Here is a 16,888-nt window from a genome sequence, read left to right on the forward strand (position 1 = left end):
TGACTTTATACACATGCTGCTCTTATGAGTATGTGTTAGTTTTAGTAATGTATTTCCTTGTAAAAAGGCAAATGCCAAAACTGTTGTAAAACTTTGGCATACCTGTAAGTACCGACAATGAATGTGAACCTAATTTTACTGGACAAATTATAACTAAGTCATGTGCAGCTTCACAGATCCAGTATGGCCAAATGCCCTTAGAAGGCCACTTCCAATTGAAAAACCGCACTCAGCCCTCATAAAATTTCTGCCAGGGCACCCAATATAACTACCGACAGTGCCCTGCTGGCTTTGGCTCAGATCGACATTCATTTAATAGATGCCACAATGCTTAATTAATGCCAGGCACTAATGAAATGTGTTAGGTCTTTTTATATACAGTAGCTCTGCCACTCACTGAAACCAGAAGACTGGTCTACACGGAGGTCCACCAGCGAGGAACTGCCCTGGCCCCGTTCTGAAAGACCTTCCTCAAAGTCTGTTGATTACCAACACTGCTGTGAAGTGCCAAGAGTTGACTACCTGCCCGTGTTTCTCACAGTAATGGCTCTCCGACTGATGATCGGTCTATCTTTCCTTCTGGCATTGTTGTTCCTTCTGGACAGCAGGAGTGAAGAACAAGGTAAAAAAACTGGTAACCTCTCCTTTGTCTGCTGACAGACCCACTGAGCCTTTAAACCTTGCTAAGAAAACAGCCTTTCCACCTGAGGACATAATAAAGCCGCCAAGCAAGCAAGGTGATTGTGCTAGTAACTTCTCCCTTGTGCCTCACTGCTGGACAGCTAAGTGAATTAAGACTATGAAATCTCGAAGAATAGCTTGCGGAGGCTAGCCAAAACTAACTTAAAATGAAACTTTTAATGTTCCTTAACCTCTCCTCCTTAATGAACTTGAGGTGGGGATGGAAAAGTAATATTTTTCTAAATCCTAGCCAATCAGTAGCCTCACTAGTAAACAACCAAACATATACCCACAGGACTTGCCGGGCCACGGGAATATTTTCTGCTTAGAGGCTATTCCAGTAACCAACAACATAGTCTGTACCCTGTTATAGCATTCCCCCTCCCATGTGACGAACCGAGAAGCCTCCCAAAGAAGTATCCAAGTGTATAACCAACAGTTATGGTATGGTTCTTCTAGGAAAAGAAACCCTGCGGGGTTCAGATGAACCATACTTAATGCCAGACTAGGAACTATCAAATTTATTCTGCCTTTATCCCACTTCCAGATCACTGCTACATGCCCCAATTGCTCCCAAGAGGCTGCCCTTGGATTAGTACAGCAGCAGACTTGGGGTGCATCCTCCCGTCAAAGGAGGGTCTTAGCTGGCTCCTTATGGGACGGAAAAAAATAGTGCCGCCTCTGGAATATTTACAAAAATCAATAGCATGATGAAAGATTGGGCCAAATGGAATAGGCCATAGGGCTTATTTCCGGGGCACAGGTAAGCCGTGTCCGGGCTGGTGTGGGCGAATTGCATGTTGTCTCCACCCTTCGTGCCTTTACCCAAGATTTACTAAAAATAATTTTAAGCATCGCTGAGGCTGGAAAGGTATTGCAGTGGGACCATGCTTGCTCTGAGATACAGGATCTCCTTAATGTCCAGCTAGCCTCCATTCAAGAAGACCTCAAGCACCAAACCTGGCCCACTTCCCTTACAAATGCCTCAGGCATACCATCTGATTTATGGCCCTGGTGACACCCCTGGAAATTTTCTGGATGGGAATGCTGGTGCTCACAGTGCTCCTTCCAGGCCTAAGGGCCAGTGAAAGTGGTGTGGGCTCCCACATACCGAATCCTTCCAAATCCTTGGGGAGGTTGTATGTGGGACTGGGTCATCCACCAGGATGTATGGGAAGTAAGACTGCCCGATGGCCCTAACCATTTCTTGATTGGCGCCCCAGAAATAACACCTGATATTTAAATAGGATTAGGAAACCTGTAGACTTTTTGGCCATTAGAACCCCCTCAGCTCCAGTGCATTTGGCAGCTTAGCCCTGGGAAAATCGTTATCGTTAACAAGTATATTTGTTGGAAAGGTAGTGAACATATAACAACCATCGCTCCCCAGCCCCTGATTTAGGCCAATAATAGTTGTGTATATTCCAACTGAACTGTTTTGCAGGACATGGTCTTTAATCTAAACACGGTCACAGGCACTCATGTTATTTTCTGGCCCGCAAAGAAAGTGTATAAGGTTTCCCTTCAGTTTTTATCTCTTTTAATTGGGCCCCCCTGGTGCCGGATCACTTCCATACCCTGTTGTCCCTCTTGCCAGAGGTTTGAAAAATTTCCCAGCTATAAAAATAGGTCCACCTTTTCCAAAACATTTATCAGGTGCATTTTAGCCTGCCCATATAGTTGCAACCCTCTGTATCGACACCGATGTCCTGTGTCTCGTTATTAAGGTCCTTTAATAGCCCCATCCCTATTAATTTATTTGTAGGGTCTTTTTGTGATGGGGCTACTATTGATTATTTGGTTTTGCGATTATTGCTGTAAGGCTTGCCGCACCCACCTAACTAAGTAGCCTTAAATCCCCTCACAGAAGTGCATCCCTCTTTGCTTGATTTATCAGTTTATAAGAATCCCCACCCTCCCCTTGAATATAAAAATTGGAACACTGAAATCAGCAAGTTAATAAATATTCAAACATAGGAAGTTGATGCTGTGGAAGGGCATCAAAAGGAGGGAGTTGATAGGGAAAAATCCGACCCTGCCCAAGACCTCAGGCTGCTTGCTAAGGGAGGCCCAGAAGCCTTTAGATCTAACAAAATTTTTTCTTCTGTTAAATTTGTTTGTCTACACAAAGGGCACTGGGGTATGGTATAAGGAAACCAGAAAAAGGGGAACTAGAAATAGGACTATGGGGGTGGGGGTGGGGGGACATAAGTGCCAGCTTAGCATATGTCAGCTAAAATATGGTAATGGCTTTTGCAATATGTAATTGCAATTAGGGGGGTCATAGAACAGTCAGCATGATTGCAACAGAACAATAACAGGAAATACCCCAAATTGGACCAACAGTAAAATAACTTGCTGATTTGCAATATTAAATTACCAAATAAGGCAAATAACTTGTGTAACCAGAATATTACGTTTTGCGGTTTTAACCTTTATAAGCTTGATAAAATTTGTAATATGTAGAGCAGCTTATCCTCTTGCCTGGGGTCACGCTGTCTCTCCCTGCATATATGCTTGTATGAAATAAAGGTCCCTCAGGCTGTCTGATCCAAAATTGATCGTGTGGTCGATTTTCCACGACAGCTGATATAACTGTATTAACTTCAATGTCACTATGCCAATTTACACCAGTGGAGCGTCTCATCTTGGGATTCCACACAGGTGCATAGGTGGACTCATATGGATCCAGTTGCGGGATCAGGAGATTTATCTCATCCCTAACAGGACCTTATTGGGGCTGTCAAACTATTAAAAAAATTCATTGTGATGAATCACAATTTTAATCACATTGTTAAAAATAATAGAATACCAATTTAAATGTATTATAAAGCTTTTTGGATGTTTTGCTACATTTTCAAATATATTGATTTCAATTACAATGCAGACTACAAAGTGTAGACTGCTCACTTTATCTTTTTTAAAGTGCAAATATTTGTAATTATTAATAATAATAGTAATAATATTAACAACAAAAGCATGACAGGGCATACAAATGTTTAACATATTTGGCAAGTAAATATCTTACAATGCCAGCTACAACAGTGCCATCCAAATGCCCATTCTCACTTTCAAATGACATTCTAAATAAGAAGCTGGCAGCATTATCTCCCGTAAATTTAAACTAACTTATTTGTCTTAGCAATTGGCTGAATAAGAAGTAGTAGTAAGACCACTCGGTCTTGTAGGCTCTAAAGTTTTACATTATTTTGGTTCTGAGGGCAGTTTTGTAAAAGAAAAAAAAAATTTCTACATTTGTAAGTTGTACTTTCACGACAAAAAGATGGCAATACAGTACTTGTATAAGGTGAATTGAAAAATACTATTTCTTTTGTTTATCTTTTTTAGAGTGCAACTATTTGTACCCAAAAATAATATAAAGTGAGCAGCGTACACTTTGTATTCTGTGTTGAAATTGAAATCAACATATTTGAAAATGTAGAAAAAACATCCCAAAATATTTATACTAAATTTAAATGGGTATTCTATTATTGTTTAATGGCATGATTAAACTGTGATTAATCATGATTAATTTTTTTAATTAAGTTCAATGGTTTTGAGTTAATCACTTGGGATAGCTGCGATTGACAGCCCTAGTTCTTACTAGGACTACTGCCTCTGCCCCCCTTGTTCCAGAGATTTCCTTTCATGTCACTCTTTCTTGTTTGTTTTTGTTTATGTTAAAGTCCTTTCTTCCCTTTAGGGGAGGTCTTCCACCTATTTCCCCTCTTAGTTTCACTTACCAAATGCTCTGCCTTCCAGAGACCCAACTCGCATAGCTGGAGCAGAAATGGGAATCTTCAGCTGAAGAAACACATTGGTGTATTGAAATCAATGATGCCATCAAAGCCTTTTTTATTCATTTACCCACCAGATAGGAGCTTTTTCTTCAAAGGGACAGAGGAATCACTCCAGCACAATGTGAGGGACTCCTTCTCCAGGAGCTGAGAGTACTGTCTCTGTGGCTCCTGCTCCTCACTGGCTCAGGAAGCCAGGAACCAAATTGGTTCCCACACTGAGATTCCAGAGCAGTTCCTCTGGTCTGTGTGTGAATGATTGATTAAAAAGAAGCAAAGCCTTATGTACTGTCAGAGATGGATATCTCCACTAGCTTGCACAGTGTTTCATCTCATGCCATTGATAAAACCTTTCTTCCTGATTGGACTCAGGGGAAGCCAATCTAGTAGTTTCTCAGATACCGTGATTGCATCCAAAGTTAATGTTTTTTAAATTGTGCCATTAGTTGCAAATCTGCAAGCTCTATAAAGCAAAGAAATGATCAAGGGACACAATGAATTTAGGGACTGCTTGTTTACACCATTTGCGAGATGACCTGTTTAAATCTTGTGGATTAGCTCAGGCAATCATTTCTGCTCTTTAAGCACATTTGTACACAGGGCGGTGTGCATCACAGTGGTGTACGTTACTGGTTTTAATGAACACAATCAAATACAGGCCACAGGCCTGCCACCTTGGAAGATTCTGAGCACTTCAGCTCCCACTGAGGTTAGTGACTTAACTGACAATTGAGAGAGTGTGGCACCTTCTTCAATGGAATACTCAGCACCACACAGGAGCAGATCCTGAAATACAAACATTTCACCTAGATTTTAGCATGGTCCTTTTTGAAGATGCATAAGGATAGCATGTTTCATCTTGATCCCTTTCCAAAGGGCCCAGGACACAGATGCTCTCTACATGAGGTGCTCTAAACTATGCAGCACTTGTTTCCTCAAGTTTGATTTAACCCCATTTGTGACCTTCTTTTAGGTCAGGAATAAGGAGGCAGGAATATCCAAGGAATATTCTTGCTTTGCATTTTTCTGTAGAGAATCTGGGGTTTGAAGGCCCCATTGCTACAGGAAAGGATTCTACTAGTAGTTTAGGAAGAGACTAATCTATTGCCCTGAGACATGCTGCACTGATGGGAGAAAAATTACTGGAAATGAAGCAGGGGGCAAGGTGGAATACACGATCCTCTTTACATTCATGCTGCTCACAGCACCAAAACTGGATGCAGCAAGATGCTGAGCAATTTTTATAATGGGGATGCTGATGGTGGAAGCCATTTATTTGGGTTGTTATTGCTACTTCAAGCCAGGGAGTATGGCAGCACCTCCAACACCCCTAGTTCCAGCATCTATGCACAGGCCCCCAAGTGTGCATTGAGACAAGAGGGCTCAGCACTTTGCAGAATCAAACCTATGTGCACATAAAAGCCCTGGTCCAGTAAAACACATGTCTTTCTTTATGCTTGTGAGTATTTTCATCTGCTGGATGGGAGCTTTCATTTTGCTCACAGAGCCTAGTTGGCAGAGGGCCTGCTGCCCTTCAAAACCATTGCACTTTATGCCACAAAAGGCAGTGGGGGTAATTGCTACTCTAAAGAGCAGTCAAAATAGGTGGAAATTTTTGGAATAATAAAGTTTTCCACTGAGTTAAAAAAGAGATACCTATTTCAGAAGAAGAAACTTTTCATTAAATCATTTTCACTTTTTGGCTAGTTGGTGTGTTTTAAGGAAACTTTGATGAAAACTTTAGCTAGATGTTCACTGACCTCATTGTTGGATCTTGTTTGTCATGTGTTTTAGTTTGTTCTTTTTCAGTTTTCAGTTGATGATTGCAATTGGCCAATGTAGTCATCTGAGTGAGATTTTTTTCAAAAGCTTGAAAGTATCGATTTTGAAACCATAAAAGTATTGATTACAATTTCTGCAGAAAATTTTTTTTAAAAAATCAGTATTGTGTTTTCCAGTATATTTTTGGTCATGTGATATGCTCTAAGCAGTAGTTACTCACCCTCTTTGACTCTGACTATGTTCATAGCAGGTAATATTCCTGGGGGAATTCTGTGCCAAAAAATAATAATTCTGTGCACAATTGTTTAAAATTCTGAAAACTCCTGCATATTTTATTTGTCAGAATAATACAATGTAATTTATTTCAAAATACCTGTTAGCGACTATGTCTGGTTTTGGGAGGACATGGGGACAGCCCAAGTTCTGTGGGAAAAACTCTTGTTGCTTGTGCCATTTCCTAAAACTGTCCCCTTACCTCCTCCCCTTGTCCTCTCCACCTTGCCAGAAACTCTACTTCCAGTAGGAGAGACTGTCCTGAAACATAGTGGGAGAAAGGGCTGTAGAAGTTCGTTCTCTGAAACACGTCTGGGTAGGTATGGCCTTGGCAATGAATTGTAACATTCTTCCTAACACTATTTCTCTAATTTAAGTAATTCCAAACTATGTGTTGTGAATTAGGTTCAAGAAGAAAAAAAAAAGAGAGTATTTTGGTTTTGTAACTGGTCAAATGCAAATACACTTAGAAAACCCTAAAGTGCCCCAGAAGAATTTTACAATCTTTTTACCTTTTACCAAATGCAAGGTACTGTGTACAACATCATCTCCATATAACAGTTTGCCTGTGCAAATGTACCCATAGCAAGAATCAATTTACCTCTCACTGCTTGAGCCCTAACTGTAATTTGCTTAAATGCAGAGACCCAAATTGACTAAATCGAATGCATTTCCACAAGTTCAGTAAACAGACCCATTACCCTTGGAAGTGCACAAGTCATTTAAAGAATCAAATGCTTCCTGATGGTGGAATAGTTGGTTCAGGACCCATGCACAGCTCCAGCTAATCACCCATGTTGCTCACTAAATATCATTTGCTGTGCCAAGGCCTCCATAAACGTATTTAAAGGGAGAACAGCAGGATACACAGCCTTATCAAGTAGAGCAACCAAAGCTTGTTTTCCAGTCTAATGGTATGGAACTAGTGGAGAAAAATACTTTTAAAAATCTCTGTTAACACAACCATAGTCATTCTTAAAGATCTCAGCTATCTATTAGATTGTTTCCACTTATGTGGAAGGTAATAAAATGATGGGAGCACTTATACCATTACAAGCATTTTATGGACGTATAATTTGGTTTAGGCACATTTAGCTAATCTCTCTCTCAATGCTTGAAAAAGGACATCGCTTTGCAAAGTTAGAGTGATCATTTTAAAACAAATAGGTCTGCTTCTGTCAAGAATGTATTAAAGCTGCTCTCACTCTATCCTTAATAACTAAGGGCCAAATCCTGGTCCCGTTGAAGTTAATGGGAGTTTTGCTATTGATTTCAGAGGGACCAGTATTTTAGCCCCAAACATTTTAATAGCCTGATTAATGTTCTATCAGTTGGGTTGTATTTTGAATCCAGTGTTAAAGGCAAGATAAAGCACTAAAAATGGAATAAATATTTTGTATTTTTCACCAGTTGGACCAAAGCTAATTTGAAAGTTTTCCAAGCTACAGGCCCATTCATATGGTTAATGGTAATATAGTATAATAAACTTACAAACCATAGCTGTTTGGTTGTATTGGCCTTAACAGCTTTATAGCAGGGCTGCTACATGAAAGAATCTTATGATTAAGACTTACATCTTGAGGACATGATGCAAGATGCTTTTGTTTGGTTTAACAGCTGGTTAAGTTCATTCTTGGTTTCAGTCTGAAAGTTGGTGATTGTAAGCGCCTAGCTACCATGAGGAGAAATGGACTTTAGAGTTAGTAAAACAACAATTACTACAACGTGTGTGAGAAATGAACTCAGTAAATTGCTAGGGCTATTAAAGTTTTAACCTAGCACACTGTAATTTGTAAAACAACCAGGGAGTGATATTATATGACTAAGAAAATGAATAAAACTTAGCATTTATAAAAAGTTTTTAATCTTTAAAGTGCTTTACAAATATTAACGCTCATTATGCTATTAATACACAAAAAACCTTGGTGTGAAGCAGTTAGGATTTCTACAACCAACATGCCTGACAAACCCACAAAAGCAAGGAAATGAAGACGTAAGCCACATAACATTATATATCCTCCATGTCTCCACCTACAAATGCACCTTACCATACCTCAACTACCAGCCACCACAGGCCACTCATTGCAACCTTCACTCCCCCCTTCTTTCATCCTTCTGCACACACTCCTTTTAAAGGTTACTTTCCCCCAACACTAATCGTAGTTGGTTGTTTTGGGAGAAGGAGTTAGCTAAAGGGTTGTTTGCAGAGCGTGGTTAAAAGGGGTGTTGGAAAGTTGAGCACTCTAGAACATGCCGGTATAACTCAAATACTGATTGCAGTGCATGATCTGTGGTGAATGGTCATTGTGATAATGGTAAGTTGTGAGCTTACGGATGAATGTGAAATTGGTACTTACTGCTAGGTAGCGTCATTTCTCCTTGCTTTTCTGAGTTTGAGTCAGGCACATATGTTGGTGTGGTGTAGTAACAATAGATTTTGGGGTATTAATTTCATAGGGCTTATTAATGCTTGATTGGGTCTGCTGTTAAATGTGGGAAGGACAGTGGGGAAGTAGAAGTATAGCCTCTAAGGGTATGTCTTCACTACCGGCAGTATCGGCGAGTAGCAATCGATTTCTCGGGGATCGGTATATCATGTCTCATCTAGACGTGATGAACAAGCTCCTGTTGACTCCGGAACTCCACCAACGCTAGCAGTGGTAGCGGAGTCGACAGGGGGAGCTGCTGATGTCGATCCCGCGCCGTGAAGACGGTAGGTAACTTGATCTAAGATACTTCGACTTCAGCTACACTATTTACGTAGCTGAAGTTGCGTATCTTAGATCGATTGCCCCCCCTAGTGTAGACCAGCCCTAAGATTATTTTATCCATTAGCATCTGCCCATGAATCCTTCTCTGTTATAGGATAAAATCTGAGCAAGAAGTATAGCTCCTGCTAGAGAAGATTTTGTGTGTATCTCCATCCCTCACTAACCAATAAGAGTTATGAGTACACAGTCCCACCATCCAATCAAATCTCTGTGTCCAACTCCCCCCTCCTCCCATCAATCATGTTTGTGCATCTCTATCTCCCATTAGTCAGGTTTGAAAGCACATAAACTTCGTTATAATGTGGCTGGCTATAAATGACCCTTTGCAGAAGATCTATCCAGGAGCCACCTCTACCAAGTTTCATATAGAAAGACATGATTTTAAAGAGTTATCTGTAGAAATAATATGGTTTAGTGGCTAGAGCACTACAGTGGGACTCAGAAAATCTGAGTTCTGTTCCTAATTCTGCCACGTGAACTTGTGTGAGTCATGTTGTGCCTTAGTTTCCCCATCTGTAAAATGAAGATAATGATACTTATCTCCTTTATAAAGAGCTTTGAGATGATGTAAGACTTAGGCATTGTTGTTATTTTATTAATAATGAAAAGTAGGGAAAATGAGCCAAATTCAAAAGCTTTCTATTCAGAGGTTCTGGAGATAACCAGAAAATGCATTGTGTGACATTGCACGGCCTATGGCAACCTACTTTTAAAGAGCAACAGAAATGTATTCCCTAGTTTATGTCCATTTTGGAATGCAACCTTGTCATAAACAGATGGTTAAGGGTTAATGTCTCTTTTACCTGTAAAGGGTTAAGAAGCTCAGTGAACCTGGCTGACACCTGACCAGAGGACCAATGGGGGGACAAGATACTTTCAAATCTTGGTGGAGGGAAGTCTTTGTTTGTGCTGTTTGTTTTGTTCTTTGTTCGCTCTTGGGGCTAAGAGGGACCAGACGTACACCCAGACTTCCCAATCTTTCTGATCAGTCTTTCATGTTTCAAAATGGTAAGCATAGCCAGGCAAGGTGGATTAGTCTTATGTTTGTTTTCTTCAATTTGCTGGAAGGATTTTTACCTCTGTTTGCTGTAACTTTGAATCTCAGGCTGTGGGGGCGGGGGAAGTCCCTCTAGTCTATATGAATCTGAGTACCCTGTAAAGCATTTTCCATCCTGATTTTACGGAGATAAATTTTACCTTTTCTTTCTTTAATTAAAAGCTTTCTTTTTAAGAGCCTGATTGATTTTTCCTTGTTTTAGAATCCAAGGGATTGAGTCTAAACTCACCAGGGATTGGTTGGGGGAAAGGAGGAAGGGGGAGGGTTAATTCCTCATTTGTTGAAGATCCAAGGAGTTTGGATCAGTGTGAAGCTTCCCAAGCCAACCCAGGGAGGGGAGAGTCTGGGAGGAAAAGGAAGGGATGGTTAATTTCTCCTTGTTTTAAGACCCAAGGGGTTTGGGTCTTGGGTTCCCCAGGGAAGGTTTTGGGGGAACAGAAGTGTGCCAGACACAGACTTCTGGCTGATGGCAGCATACCAGATCTAAGCTAGGAATTAAGCTTAGAAGGGTCCATGCAGGTCCCCCTCATTTTTACTCTAAAGTTCAAAGTGGGGGGAAAAAACCTTGACAAACCCTAACTGTGGAATCACCACTGTATGCAATGCAACAGCTGAAATTATGACTAAAATGTGTTTACAAGACAAGTCTGGGGCGGAGGTAATTTTGTTTCCCAAAGATAAAGGACAACTCTAGCCATGTGTCATCACAGTTAATAAGTAATCACCTATCAAGTGGTTATTCTTTGGCAACAAAGCCAGAGCAGGAACTGATCCCATCTGCATTTTAGCAAGCAACAACATGCAACCTCTTTCACCACTAGGTCTTATGTCTCTTTCTTGGAATGAACTTTATCTAGAGTAACATTTCAAGGGATGACTGGACTATAGGAATGAGGGGCAAAAACACCTCAAGTTTTCTCTCTTTCATCTAAGCCAGAGTTTCTCAAACAGGGAAAAGCCCCTGGCGGGCCGGGTCGATGTGTTTATCTGCTCTGTCCACAGGTCCGGCCGATGGCAGCTCCCACTGGCCGCGGATCGTTGCTCTGGGCCAATGGGAATTGCTGGAAGTGGCTGCCAGTCTGACCCTCGGCCTGCACCACTTCCAGCAGCTCCCATTGGCCCGGAGCAGCGATCCGCAGCCAGTGGGAGCCGCGATCGGCCAGACCTGTGGACGAGGCAGGGAAACACACTGGCCCAGCTCGCCAGGGCCTCTCTCTACAGAAGCGGACACCCCCGTTTGAGAAACCCTGATCTAAGACAACAAAGGAATCACCCCTTTGACTTTGGGAGGGAAGCTGACCTGATAATTTGGTCAGCCCTGTTGCTGGGATCATGTGGCAAGGGTTTTACCTTGAACCAAGTCTAGCTTGTTAAGTTTTAGCTCCTAGGAAGTGTGCTTTCTTTATTTCTCTTGTAACCATTACTGACTTTAGTACATTACACTTGTAGTCACTTAAAACTTTTTTTCTTTGTCGTTAAATAAATCTGTTCTATTTTTACTCTAAACTAATCCAGTGTTGTGTTTAAACTGGATTGTTTGGTAACTCTAGTTAAAGTAGGAAACAGTTGACTATTGACCTTTTACAGGGGCAACGGACCTTTAATATCAGAACAGTCAGGAGAAGGATGGACAGTGCAGAGCACGTTTTTAGGAAAATTCAGGACTGAGAGTGTTTTGGAGTCATCCTGTGAATAGTAATAAAGTCTGATGGAGGCCAGAGTATGGCTGATGTGTTGCTGACAGGCTGCTGGTGTCAGAGTTATTGGACCAGGGCTGTGGCTAAACACAGACACTCAGCGTGTGACTTGCATGCTGCTTGGCTGTTTTTGAGTGGCTCTGGTTGGGAGCTACAACAGCAAAGCATTGTGAGGCACTCAAGGTCACGAGGCAGATGGTGACACAACCCCTCACTGATTTGGATTGCACCCCAGAATGTGACAGCAAGCCAGAAGGAAACAATTAGGAAGGTCTAGATTGATCCAATTCAAGATTTTTCCTGTCACTCTGTTAATTCTCCTTGTATGTTCCTAGGGACCAACCCAGAATGGGCCACTTGTGCTAGGCACAGTACAAACACAGAATAACAGATAGTCTCTGCCCCAAAGAGTTTACAATCTAAATAGACAATATAGATAAAGGGTAGGGGGGAAGCCAGAACACACAAGAATTAGCAGAGTGATGGTCTGCAAATTTCATGTCATGTGCCACAATATGTGTGTTGTGGCAAACCCAGGACAAATGGCTACAAAGGGAGGGGTAGTAATTAGTCCCAGGGGGTTAAAAGGCCTCTCCCAATCCACTGAGGAGAGATAACCGGGGGAAATAAGTTCAGATGGAACAGGGATTAGCATGGAACTAATTAGGTACAACTGCTGGAGACCTTTTTAAACCCTCCCTGGCATGGAAGCAGGGGGGAGAGTGAGAGAAGCAGGGGAGCTGCCAGTAAGTTAGGTGCAGCAAGGCTCTGAACCTTTCCAGCAAGGAAGGCTGTGCTCTGTCCCCAAAAGGGGAGAAAACAAGCACAAGGGATTGACTGAGGGAAGGATTAGCCAGACCCTGTGCTACCTAGAAGGGTTTGCTTTGCCCAAGCCTGTGTCTCCAAGGCTAAAAAGGACTGAGCCTGCTGAGGAGAAGAAGGTACTTTGCCACAGTGTCTTTGTCACTGAAATCCTTTGGGAGGGATTTAGTGAGGAGAGGATACGCTAAGTAGAAAGATAAAGGATGTGAGGGGACACGACACTGAAGGGATAGAGCAGCTGAGGGAAGGGAGCATGGAGGGCAAGTGGAGTGAAGTTTAGGTGACAAGACTGGGGGCAGCCAGGAGAAAGTGCTGGAGTAAACAGCCAATCAGCACTGGGAAGCAGGTATTTCCTGGACCCCTTGTACTGAGCAGAAGTGGGAGGTATTCCAAATTTCCTCTATTCACTATTTGTATGTTCAATTTTAATTTCAGCAGTTATAATTATTTTTAAAAGTGACTTCAAAAACTTCTGTTAGTTTAATAAAAACCCTGGAATTGCAAACAGGCTATACTGTTCCCTACCATATACATTTACAATTTACATTAATAGATTTGAAAATCACTTCCTGCTTAGCTAACCTTCCATGACTTAAATAAGTTCAGAATCCTGTATTGCCCTTGCCAACTGATGATATGTGTTAGTTCAGTTACAGCATGGAAAACACTTGCTCAGGACTCAGGACTAGTAATTAAAGGAGAAATGAATTTCCAAATACTTTAGTGACTTTTACACATGTAATATGTGTACATGCATTGTTTATATATAAAGAAACAATAAATGCTGGTGTTGGATGGTGCTGTGCAAAGGTTTTATTGGCCATATCTGTGATTAAGATTAATGCTTAGACAGATGAAACTGAACATTGTAATGAATTCAGCCACGCAGATGTAACTGGATAGAGAAAAATAAAATCAGTTCCACAGAAACAATATGTTCCCCATCCTTCCCACATCTTCATATACTCAGAGCAAAAGCTGTTTCGAGACAGAGAACAGAGGTCACCTCAACAGGACCACCTGGTCTTTTTCCCATGCTGAACATTCTGGATGAAGTGAAAATGGTTTTGTAGGTGAAAAATATATCTTTTTCCATCTCCCCCAATCCATTCTTGTTATTTTGCATACAGGATTCAACAAATGGAAAGAAACGTTTGGGATTCCTTATGTTCCAGTGTGGACGTGTAGTTTTGTCCAGTGGAAAAAAGACAATTTGTTTGTAGGGTAGAGGTTAATGTGGATGAGAAACAGACAGATGGCTTACTGCAGAATGATCATGAGGAGAAAGGAGGGATGTGTGATGTTGCACTCTAAATGATTTTATGAAAGTATGCTGATGACTGTGAATATAATGTAACTAAAACATACTTCATGCAAAAGGTCTCTTGTAAGGTATCATTACAAAGCTTATCCTCTACTAGTGTGGTCATCCTGTTTGTATAAATGTATCACTTTTGTATCTGAAACTAGAAATATGAAATATAACTCTGAGGGCCTATTGTTATTATGCAAAGCGTGGGCCATTAATGGTGGTTTGGAATCTTGATGGCTCCCATCAACCAGGACAATTGACTGTGGATGGCTCTGTTTGAAGCCTTCCTGTGAGTCAGGCTGGGAGGAATGAAGACTTGGGGTATTATACTGACATGTGATCGTGTCACCTGAACACAAGATTCAAAATGTGGGAGTGTCATGGATTTATATAGTGGCATTATGATATTTTCTGTCTTATTATCTGTCTCTTCTCTAATGGTGCCTAACATTCTGTTAATTTTTTGACTACCACGGCACATTGAGCAAATGTTTTCAGAGAACAAGCCACAATATCTGCAAGATCTCTTTCTTGAGTGGAAACAGCTAATTTAGACCTCCATCATTTTGTGTGGCTAATTGGGATCATTTTTCCCAAAATATGAGTAAAGGGAAATCACACAATTCAGAGGAAAGTTGAAGAAAAGTTAAGGACCAAACTCTAACTTGTTTTGGTCTCAACTGGTTTTTCAAGTGTTTTAGATAAAATGTGAATGTTTTGGAAAATGCTATCTATACCGATAGTTACTGGTATGGCAGTTATGCAGATGTTAATTTGTATTAAATAGCCAATGAGAAAGTAAAAAATATTTAATTATGGTTAAAAGGTAAATATAATACAAATTAATTAAGAGGTGTCATTTTAATTGATTACAAAAAGGGTAGTATGTCAATTTTAGGTAGGTGCACCCATCTACCATCAAAGTACCATGGGAGAAAGAATTATATCCATTTTCATGCCTGGATTGATCACCTGAATGCATCATTCCATCTTAGAATGTGAGTATCAAGGCAATGTATGGTGCTTAACTATCTATTTTATATTAAATGAAGTTTAAAATTTTATCACTTGTGTCTTTCAGAGTTCTCCACTACAATAAATTTTCTGCAACCTCTCTGGAGGCTCAAACCTTAAAGAATTCAGTTTGGTTCTATTCCTTATTTTTAAATTGCTAAATGGTAACACATAAACCAAAGGTTACACACATTACTGCAAGGTAACCCACCATTAGTAAGTACTTAGATATTAATCATGGTTTACAGGGTGTCCTGCTTCCAATAAAAACCTGCAATCAAGTGGGGGTGAGGGGAAGCAATCAGAAGCTATTAACGATTGTTATAAATGTGGCCTCTTATAGGGAGCTGTCCTACATATGAGCAATAATTCTGAAGATGTGGGAAACAATCAATTTGCCAAAACGTGCAATTCTGGAAAACAAAAGTCGCAAGGCAAACAGATGTTTACCCACACACAAGCAGATGAGCACTCATCAGATCTGTTCCTCAGTGTGCTGAGTACTGAGTCTCCCAAGGACAAGTGAAATGGTTCATTAAAAATCACAAAACTGTGAGTTTTAAAATTAATTCGGGGTGAGAGGCCAAGGTGATATTCATAAAGTTACATATTATGTTAAGGAATGAACCAATTTGCAGCTCATATATCCAGCTGATAACCTACTGAGGGGGAAATCTGCAAGTACTGTATGTGGTAAATGCAATTTGGACTGTGAGTATCAGGATAAGAAAGCATCGCTGGAATTTCAGGTGGTAGAATTTGACTCGAAAGCCATACTGTGCTTACAGGCTGTGAGTTTCAACTTAGTGAAAAGAATCGTTATGGAAAGGGAAGAAACAGAAGACATCTGGGATGTATTTAAAAAATTTAAGGATGTATTTGAAGGTTTAGGGTGCTTGTTAGGAAAGCACACTATAAAGATGAACTCACAAGTATCACTTGTAATTCATGCACCTCCATAAAGTTCCAGTGGATTAAGGGACAAAGTAGAAAAATAATTGCGCCATATGGAAGATTTGCAAGTAATAACAAAAGTGAAAGAAACTACAAAGTGGGTCAGTTCTACAGTAGCTGTAGATAAAGCAGGTTGCGATTAAATAAGAATGTGCTTGGATCCAAGAGATATAAATGAAACAATACTAAGGGAACATTTTCAATTGCCTACAATAGAAGAAGTAACCAACAAGTTGGCAAAAGCTACAGTTTTTATTGCCTTCAATGCCAGTAGTGGATTTTGGGAAACAGCTGGAAGACAAAAGTTCTACACTGTGTACATTCAACGCACTGTTTGGCAGGTATAGGTTTAGCTCCTGAAGCATACCAAAGAGTGATCCAACAGATATTTGAAGGTGTGGAAGTTGTTGAATATTACAGAGATGACAGACTGGTGTGGGGAAATATCAGACGAGAACATGATTAATGGCTGGACAGGTGTCATGACAGAGTTCTGGACAGGTGTCATGAAAAGAACCGGTAGCTGAACAAAAGCAAATGAGGCTCTGATAGAGATAAAATAATTGGGGCTTTATCTGGACAAAAAAAGGTCTGAACCCTGACAAGTCAAAACTTGTGGTAATAATTGAAATGATCAACCTGCAAATCTGAATTACAAAGATTTCTTGGAATGGTTACATACTGTGGGAAATTTATCCCACATATGTCAACAGTAGTAACTCCATTAA

Source organism: Chelonoidis abingdonii, chromosome 3 (assembly GCF_003597395.2).
Source record: "Chelonoidis abingdonii isolate Lonesome George chromosome 3, CheloAbing_2.0, whole genome shotgun sequence".
NCBI classification, from domain to species: Eukaryota; Metazoa; Chordata; order Testudines; family Testudinidae; genus Chelonoidis; species Chelonoidis abingdonii.